Genomic DNA, 9,417 nt, shown 5'->3' with positions numbered 1-9,417 from the left:
CTGATAACATGAGGTACTACCAGACAGACCTCAGAATATCATTTCCTTTCTCCTTTTTTTTCAAAAATAAAAAGCCCAGAAGCTCATATCAAAAGGACTCATGGGTCTGTATGGCAGGTGTTTCTTTCCCTTTTTAGGTCCTCCTTGAATCCAGACCTGATCATGTTCTGATATTGTGTAGATGAAGTGTACGAGAATAGTGAAAAATGCCATATTTTAAAATACAATTACTGCAGCATGTCAGAACTAGAAAGAATGGCAAGGAATATCAGAAGGGTCTTGACACAGCAAGATAACTGGGCAACATTATGGCAAACGAAATGGAGTGTAAAATCTCCAGGAGGCAGCGCAGAATGGAAGAAATAATTGACTGTAGTCACTCTGAGGAAAGAATATATTGGAATCATCAAGGGAAATGAAACGAAAGTGGCTGGTGAGTGCTGATCCAAAAGTAGTTGGAGAATTGCTAAATGGTGAATGGAAAGTGTTACTGGATAAGGCTGACACAATGATGTAAATGAATGATATGACTGACCTTTAGATGTGCACATACATGTGGACTTTGCAAATAACGTAGCAGGAAACAGAAGAAAGTTCAAGAAGGCTGGAGAAAATGCAGAGGCATGGGACAGGTTTGCAAAGAGACTGAAAACATCAAAATCACTGGTCCTAGAGTGAGTATAACAGTGAGAGAAAAGAGAGAAGAGGCCTAGGAGAGGTCAAATTTATTTGCCCTCAAGCCTAAATACACTAAAAGGGAGCACTCAGAGAAGTTAAAACTAAGTTGAAAAACACCCCTAAGTCATCATGCAGCTTATCTTGAGAAACCATCTGCCTTGTGGGCATCCCAGAGTTTTCTTGTTGGGAGCTGTGTGGTCCACATGCTAATGTCAGTGAGGAAGCTGCTGTGCAGGGGTTCAGAGGTGCCACCTCACCTGTGTGACAGCAGCCATCCCAGCCGTGCATCCCGTGGGCCAGGACACAGCGTTTGTCCTGCTGCAGTCCAAGGTGCAGTGCTGGGCCTCTCCTGGAGGAGCCAGGGCAGCCTTAGCCTGCAGGAGGAGCTCAGCACGCTGCAGGTTTGTGACAAACCCTTTGGCTGCCAGAGCCTGAAGGACAGTCAGCCTATGAGTGCTGAGTTCTCTTTCAGTGGGGTGCAGCCCCTGCTCTGGCACCTGGATGTGCCAGTGCCTCTGAGGTGGCTTAGGTGCAGGTGACACCACTGAAGCCACACTGCGAGGCAGCCAGCAAGTCTTGGAGCTCAATGACTGCAGCAGAACTGATTACTCCTCCAACAACTGCCAGCAGTGTCACATGGGAAGTCAATTTTGTAGCTCATTTTTTTGTTGAGCAAACTAAACCCATGGCACAACCCCGCAGCAGGGACAAGGCAGGCTGTGACCTCCTCAGCTCAGAGGGGTTGCAGGAGTGCAGTAGGGTGGAGACACTCCATTCTCTGGTGGGTGGGGAAGCTCTGGCACTGGTTACTTCTTCTTAGCACTGAAATCAGCCTGTTTTTCTCACCCTACATTTAAAGATGTGGAAGGAAAGGAAAGGAAAGGAAAGGAAAGGAAAGGAAAGGAAAGGAAAGGAAAGGAAAGGAAAGGAAAGGAAAGGAAAGGAAAGGAAAGGAAAGGAAAGGAAAGGAAAGGAAAGGAAAGGAAAGGAAAGGAAAGGAAAGGAAAGGAAAGGAAAGGAAAGGAAAGGAAAGGAAAGGAAAGGAAAGGAAAGGAAAGGGAAAGGAAAGGAAAGGAAAGGAAAGGAAAGGAAAGGAAAGGAAAGGAAAGGAAGGAAAGGAAAGGAAAGGAAAGGAGAAAGGAAGGAAGGAGAGGAGAGGAGAGGAGAGGAGAGGAGAGGAGAGGAGAGGAGAGGAGAGGAGAGGAGAGGAGAGGAGAGGAGAGGGAGAAAGTCCTCTAGTCTCCACCATAAAAATAGAAACAGAGCAAGGGGATGCTTCAGTGTCAGCACAGGGCTTAGGAGAAGCAGGTTGTTTTCCCAAACTTCCAGCAATATTTAAGACACATGCTAGTTTCCTGCCAGAAATTGTGGTGAAGACCACATTTTAAGGTATGATCTTGATACTTTTTGACATGAGTATGCCCATGCCACCAAGCTGGATATTTTTCTTTGCATTGGGCTCCAGTCTCCCAGTCACACAGTTTTCACAGCAAGGGAGGCAGGATAACCTCTGATGGGTTCCACTCTCCCTTTTCAAGTTCAAAAGAGATGGGAGCCACTCTTGTACCCCAGGGATGCCCCAGCAGACCTGGAGCACGGTCTGTTCTGTTGAAGTTTGGGATGGATGGCACTTGAACATAGCACATGCTGGATGCTGCCTGCTGTAGTTGCACTCAGTCTCCTGCAAGCAGCCAAGCCCTCACAGTGTGACCCAGCCAGCACACAGAGAACTGCACAGGGTGGGGCAGGGCAGTGTGGGCTCCACCACGGCAGCCACTGCCACTGAGGGCACCACCTCTGCTCCTGGGCACCACCTCAGCACAGAGGTGCTGCTGGAGCTCTCAGAGCTGCATCAGTGCACAGGGCACTACAGAGAGAAATGCAGAGAGACTCAGATGGTGAAACCCAGCTCCTGGCTGAGGATCAAGGCTAGGGAGAGGTACCACGCTGATGGGCAGCATGCAGAGGCCAGGTGCCACCCCAGACACACATCCCAAGGCATGCACCATACCATGGTAAGGTAGTGCTGTGGAAGGAAGGGGGAGGACAAAGTCTGTGCCACCTGCTGCTTAGCAGATCTGCCATCTTGCAATTTTCTAACCAGTTTTGCTATCTGCCTCCCTCTTGATAACTCACCTCCCTGCCTGCCTTTTCTGTCACACATATTCCACTCCCTGATGCAATTAACCTGCTGGTCTCCATTTCACAGGCTTCAGAAGCATTTAAGCCTTAGAGTAGTTGCCTAATATCAGTGAAAACATTTCCAAAAGTGAGAACTATTCAAGTGAAGAAGAGTTTACCTATAAATTGCAGCAATTTCTCTGATTTTGATTCTGGACCGTGCAGCTTTTTGAGCCAAAAAGTTTAGATGCTTTATATGCAAGATTGTTGCATTTTCCTAAAGCAATGAATGATTCATTCCAGTCGTGACTGAAAAGCTTAGGACTTGCCTACAGTTGGAAATTTATCAAAATAGTTATTCTGGAAGAAGTCTTGGGGTAGCGGCTCTTCTTCTGGAATTGAAATGCCCACACAGTGTTTGATAACACTGTTGTCATTCTGGAAGAGCTGTTCTGCTACATTTGCAAGTGTTCACCCTGGTGTCAGAGGCTGCCAAGCAGGTTATCCTTGCTGTGGGATTTAAGACGAGGAGGTAAGAAAGGGTTTGTTTTGGTGTCTGAGATCTTTTCTGCAAGTGTGTTTCTGAGAGACCCATAAAATGAAATGGGTGGGGACAACATAGCAGATTATTAGCACCAGTCTTCTCCACCAAACTGGAGGCGTAGAAGTGCAGTAGAACTTATTTTATGACCTAATTTCTAGTTTAAGTTTTTCATCAGAGATTGCCTGGGACATAAGGACACATTGCTATACTTTAGTAATATTTCATCCTAGTTTCATGTCACAGTTCCCAGCAGAGAAAAAGTTTTGGTTTGGCCCTTGCTACTTATTAGAACCCTCATTTCACCAGATTCCCAGCCAAACTGATACAGGTACAAGAGGCCAATGTGCTGTTTCCCTGGGAATGTGAAATCTGCCAAGTCCCTCAGATGCTTTATTTTTCCATAGTGCTACTGAGGGACAGAGTCCAAACCCAGCCTGGCTTGTGTTCCCTGCATGTGTAAGGTCCACTTGTACTAATGTGAATCCATAGGTCTGCTGCCCAGCTGCACCCTGTACTACATGATGCTGATCTTCAGGAGCACCAGATTCCTCATGGGGACTTCCATTGGGCTAGATGTGGGCTGCACACACAAAATAATGCTCCAGGAAAAAATGGGTGCAACAACCTCATACATGAGGGTAGTGCCTGCAGTGCCCTGCCTCCCAGCCATGTGTAAGGCTCCTGGTGTTACACCTGCCAAAACAGGAGGCACTACATTCAGTGGGAAGTAGTTTTGACTAAATTTTTGTGTTTGAAGCCTGTGTGTGTGCAACAGTAATTTGTTAATGCCTGAAGATGCAGCTGCCAGGCAGCTTCTGCTGTTACAAGAGGTCTTGCCCCTGGTATGGATCTGCCCTGTGGAAGAAAAGCCTCCAACACAATAAAGAAAGGGAGGTTCAGAATTCCTGGTATTTCTACATTAAAAATGAACAATAATTGAAAAAAAAAAGATTTTAGGTCCACAAAACAAATAAATAAAAGAATAAAAGTGCCAGAAGGCATAATTGCTACCTTTTGCAGCCCCTTGCATTGACTTCTAAAAGTCAGTAGTGGCCAGCAGTGCCACGGCCAAACCAAATCTCCAAGGGAGCTCCATTTCCATTTGGTGGATACACTGGAGCTGACACTGAGTGGAGAAAGAATGAGAAAGAAATAATCCACTTTACTACCTGTGTCATAGCCTTTATTGTTGGTTTTTAAAACCATTCCCATGGCCTAATATATACCATAAAACATAGCATAAACAAATATAAACAGCAATGCATAGGCAGAATTTAAGACCACCCACAAACAGTTCATTTTCAGGCATTGTAAACTGGCAAGAACACATTAAATTCTATGCATATTGCTGGAAAAATATAACTGGGAAGGGTGCCTAGAACATCTCACATGTTTCTGCCCCAAGACAAATGTATTCTGGGCAAAGATTACCAAAGAAATGACTAAGGATTACATTCATGCTTGGAAGAACTGTTATCTGTCCTCCAGGGTGGCAACAGGGAAAGGAAATCTCCATGAAGAGAGAAGGGGGTGCTCTGACGTTTTCTGCTCCAAAGGTATCAATGAGAGGCATGAAGATCAGAAGAAGCCTCCAAGCACAGACTCAAAGGATCACATGGTGAGTCAGAAGGGATCCATCAGGATTTTAAGTACATTTCCTGGCCTTGCACACAGCACCCCAAGACTCACACCAAGTTCCTGAGACCATTGTTCAAATCCTTCTTGAACTCTGTCAGGCTTGGTGCTGTGACCACTGTGCGTTTCTCTGATTTCTCAAGGTCTCTCTTGCAGGGCCTCTCCGCTCTTGAAGAGGTCGGCAGCTCCTCCCAATTTAGTGTTGGAGGCAAACTTACCTAGTTATTTCTTCAAGTCCGGTGTCCAAGTTGTTAATGAAGATGTTGAAGAGAGCTGGGCCAAGGCTGGAGCCCTGCAGAACCCCACCAGTGTCTGGTTGCCAGTCTGATGTCACTCCATTCACTGTAACCCTCTGTGCCTGACCTGTGAGCCTGTTGCTCCCCCACCATGTAACTTGGTTATCCAGTTTGTGCTGGACATTTTTTCCAGAAGGATCTTGTGAGAGACAGTATAAAGCTCTTTGCTGAAATCCAAAAAGATTACTTCAACTGGCTTTCCTAGATCAGCTAGGTGGGCTCTCTTGTCATAGAAGGAAATTAGGTTTGACAAGCAGGACTTTCCCTGCATGACATTGTGCTGGCTGTGGCTAATGACTGCACTGTCCTCCAGGTGTTTTTCTACCTCCCAGAAAAGTCTTTTCCATGATTTTAACAGGTACTGAAGTGAGACTGATAGGCACGTAGTTTCCAGGGTCCTCCTTTTTGCCCTTCTGGACAACTGGGACAACATTTGTCAGCTTTCAGTCAGCTGGGACCTCTGCAGATTCCTGAGACTGTTCAAAAATCAAGAGAGGCTTTGGGATGACATCAGCTAGTGCTTTAAGGATTCTTGGATGAATCCATCTGGCCCCATAGACTTGTAGGTGTCCAGCTGGAAGAGCAAATCCTTCACATTTTCAGAGTCAGCTGGGAGTTGATCATTCTTGCAGTCATGGTCATGGTCCTCCAGCTCAGGGCACTGAGACCCCCTTGGTCTGTCATCTAAGTTGAGAACAGAAGCAAAAAATGCATTAAACACATCTGTTTTGTCCCTGTTTGTGAGGTGACTGTCCTCATCTTGATGTTATTGTTGCACTGCCTATTGCCATTAATATATTTGAAAAATATATTTATTAATATGGACCTGTTCCATAGAGTTGTCATCCAGGTTTTTTAGAAATCTTCTGACTTGGGTTGTAGCAGCTGTGTAGGTGCTCCCAGCTGCAAGTTGAAATCTCCTATAAGGACAAGGGCAGTTGACTTGGCAGTGTCCCTCAGTTCCTCAAAGAATAATTCATTGGTGTCATCATCCTGGCTAGGAGGCCTGTAGTCAGTTCCCACGATGACATCCATGTTTCTTGTTTGTCCTTTGGTTCTTACCAGAGGTTCTCAGCTGTGCCATTGACAACTGTGAGTTCCATACATTCTAACCCTTCTATTACACACAATGCCAGCCCTCCCCCTCTTGTGTCCTGCCTATCCCTCCTGAAGAGCCTGGACCATCCAACAGGGCACTCCAGACACAGTACTCATCCCACCAGGTGTCACACCAGCGATGCCAAATCTCAGGGACTGGGCCAAAGTCTCAACCTCCTCCTCTTTGTTCCTTCATTTGCACCTAATGCCGGGTGCATTAGCAGAAAAACATTCAGGTGTGGTACATTGTAGCCAACACTCTGCGAAGCAGATTGAGGCATGCTATTAGTGCTCTTTTCCTTAAATTCTCTGGATGGCACACCATCCCACTGCTATCACTGGCAAGCCTGGTTTTGTCCCTTTTTGTCCAAGCTAGTTCAAAGCTCCATCAGTGAGCGCTGTTAGCTCCTGTGCTGGGACTCTTCATGCTCTCTGAGAAAGGTGCAAGCTTGTGGCTCCAGCCCTCATGGGGGGAATTCTGTGAGGCAGAGAGTGGGGCTGGGAGTCAGATTGGCTCCATCTCCCTCTGGGCATCCACAGCAGCAGTACTATTGCAGTATATGCAAGGCTTGCACAAAGCATGCCATGATATTCAGTGCAATAATGGCAGCAGGAAGACTCTGTACCTGCAACCCAGAAGCTCAAGTGAAACCAAAATTCTGCCTTTCCCAGAGCCTGCATCCCCAGGTGCTGAGCACTGTCCATTTCTTCATAGCAGCTCAAAGTAGCCCTGATGTTCTGGGCTGCTGCCTTTTTTGCAAAGTGTAATTACTTTCTCTCCCCTCTGTCCCATGAGGGCTGACAGCACAGCTGAATCATTTAAAATACAGAGCTGAGCCTGGCCTGCAAACCAAGGCCCTAATGCAGTTCAGGAGTACTCAGGGAAAACTGTGTCCATTTTAATGAGACATCACAGTTAGATTCATTTGTGGGATTCTTTAACAGCCACACTGCAGAGAGAACTTTTAGTCCTGCTCTGTTGTAGGGTCCCAGGAGTGTCTACTGGGACATGTCATGAGGAAAACATGCCTTCCCAATGGATGAAGGCTAGGGAGGGTCCTATTTTCAAGATATATTTCAGCTGATTTGACTTGTTTGTAAGTCAGATACAAGCATGATGAGAGAAAATTCATGAGAGAAAATGAAATGCAGTTCACCTGTAGATTGTAAAAATGGAGTTTAACTATTATGCAAGTGTTCATTCCAGGAGCTGAGTATTGGAGATAGTATTTTCCTAATCACCACTATTCTCTGTGTACTCTCCTTCAGAGCATTGCATTCCTTGGAAAACTGATGCTGGCTTGTGAATAGTCAATCACTTGTTACATCCTTGTCCTCCTGCCTGGAGGAAGGAAAGGAGGAAGGTGCCCCAAGGATGCCTTTTCATTTCTGGAAAATGGTAGCTTGCAAATGCAAATGATGATATATTTTTTTTTTAATCTTTCAGGAGACTCCAAGCAGAAAATACTTTAAAAAGCAGCCTAGTATAAACTTGCCTGCAGAGGTTAGGAGTGAGACATATACAGGCTGATGCAGGTTTTTAGCAACAGCCAGGGATTCACCAGGTCTCAGGAGAAGATCATGCGATCTGGGGGACATCCCTGGCAGTACACTGAGAAAAACCAACCATGGCTTACCAGAAGTGTGGGATGGAGAATTAAAAGGAGATGAAGGTGCTCAGAAGGATGGCCCATGTCATCAGCACCAAAAGACTGGTCAGCTAACACAGTGAATGGGCACAGGGTAAGTGTTAATGGAGGGGATTGGGCAGATCCTGGGCACTGCCTGGGGACCCCGTGTCGTGCATTCTGGCCCACAGAGGCACAGCACTGGGGGCTTACCCCACTTTCAAGTGGCAGGCTGGGGGAGAGGACCATCACTGCTCCTTGCCAGGAGCAAGACTAAATGGCCACTGCTTGCAACCTGTTGCAAAGCACTTGGCCCTGGGAGTTATTATTTACCTCCAATGCATGCTTTTATTTGCATTTTCTGCAGAGCTAGCTTGTCGCTGTGTGGGAAGAATATTTTCTTTTGGTTTGCAGCTGGTATACCTGGAGGTTTAACTGCAACTTGTTTTGGCAATCCAATAACCAAATACTGAAGCTTTTATGTTTGTTATGTTTACAAGTTGTGATGTTTGTTTTAGATTAAGGCTTATATTTTCTACGGTTCAGCATGAAGCTCACTGCACTTTATAAAAAATTTTAAAAAAGCCATCAGCTTTCAGTTCTCTGTTTACACATCTCTTTTTCAATCATTTGTTAAAGTGCTATTAGAAAATAGGAAGTTGCATAAAAGAACTTGGATCTCTTTATTGTAAATGTGCTGAATGGGATTGCCAACTCAATGAACCTTTTAAATACATTTATTAACCCATTTATCTTGAAATTTATGTGTGCTTTATATGCAAGTTTAATTTTCATATTAAGACTCTTATCTGTAAGGACATAAACTCTCCCTTTAAGAGGGAGAGAGTAACAGATCCAATTGTATTAAATGGTAGCAGATGTTATTTTTCTCAAAGAAATTAATTTAAATAAATTGTAGAGAAACCTGAAGAAAGAATTGGGGAACTGAACCTATGCTTCTTGTAGAAAAATATTTGTGGCACTTGTGTTCTGGAAACATGGTCTATTATAAAATAATTGAAAACTCCAGTTTCTGTAGTAAAGGGTCCATTTTTAATAAGAATAGACTTACTGATGATGTACCCAACAGACTGAAGAACAATTGAAAACAAAGTAATTTTCCCAACCTGCAGAGAGTCCTGCTTGAATCTCAGAGGCCATTTGCTCTCAGATGACTTTCAAAAATTTTAAATCTATCTTTGACATTGCAAGGGAAAAAATATGATTGCCCCAAGCACTCAGCCATAGCTTTAGCAGCAGGCTGAAGACTGCATTTCCTTAGCAGAACTTTTCTCACTGAACAACCAATATATCTTTCAATGACATCTGAACAGATACAACCTGTGGTGGCTTTGTCGAGATGTCACATCTGCTCAGGTGAATATTCATCAGGCTCCAATTTTTCTATGCTTGTCTG

The sequence above is a fragment of the Agelaius tricolor genome, unplaced genomic scaffold, assembly GCF_023055355.1.
Source record: "Agelaius tricolor isolate 1412-34295 unplaced genomic scaffold, bAgeTri1.0.p SCAF_1, whole genome shotgun sequence".
NCBI lineage: Eukaryota > Metazoa > Chordata > Aves > Passeriformes > Icteridae > Agelaius > Agelaius tricolor.
The sequence above is the reverse complement of the archived record's forward strand: the minus strand, read 5'-3'. Positions refer to the sequence as shown.